Raw genomic sequence first — 456 nt, forward strand, 5'->3', positions numbered from 1 at the left:
TAGCCCAGCAGCAGTGCCGCCACCGCGCCGCCGTCGCCAGAAGACACCAGAGCAAATGGAACTGAGTCGGCGACGCGCAAAAACGTACTACCGCCTGCATCGCGACAAGGTCCTCGCCAAGCTCAAGGCACGCTACGAGCAAAACTTTGAGGCAGAGCGCGCTCGGCGGCGAGAGAGCTACGCGCAGGCCCAATCCAAGAAACGCAGCACCCAACCACTGGACCAACCTCGAGAGCACGCGCTTTCACTTGCCTTTATTCTCAATTGAGATCCCTCTTTGTTTATATGATGATCTTATTGACTCGACTGGAACTCTAGCTCAAAAGCTCATCGTGTACAAAAGCGTGCAAGTGCTGGCTGCCAAGGCGCTCGACGGCCCCCACAATTGTGATCTCTCACTAGGTATTTACTCTCTCAAAGATAGACACTCGTAGAGGTTCATAGGCTGTATAGTGG

Source organism: Saprolegnia diclina (genome assembly GCF_000281045.1).
Source record: "Saprolegnia diclina VS20 unplaced genomic scaffold supercont1.9, whole genome shotgun sequence".
In the NCBI taxonomy this organism is placed as follows: Eukaryota; Oomycota; class Saprolegniomycetes; order Saprolegniales; family Saprolegniaceae; genus Saprolegnia; species Saprolegnia diclina.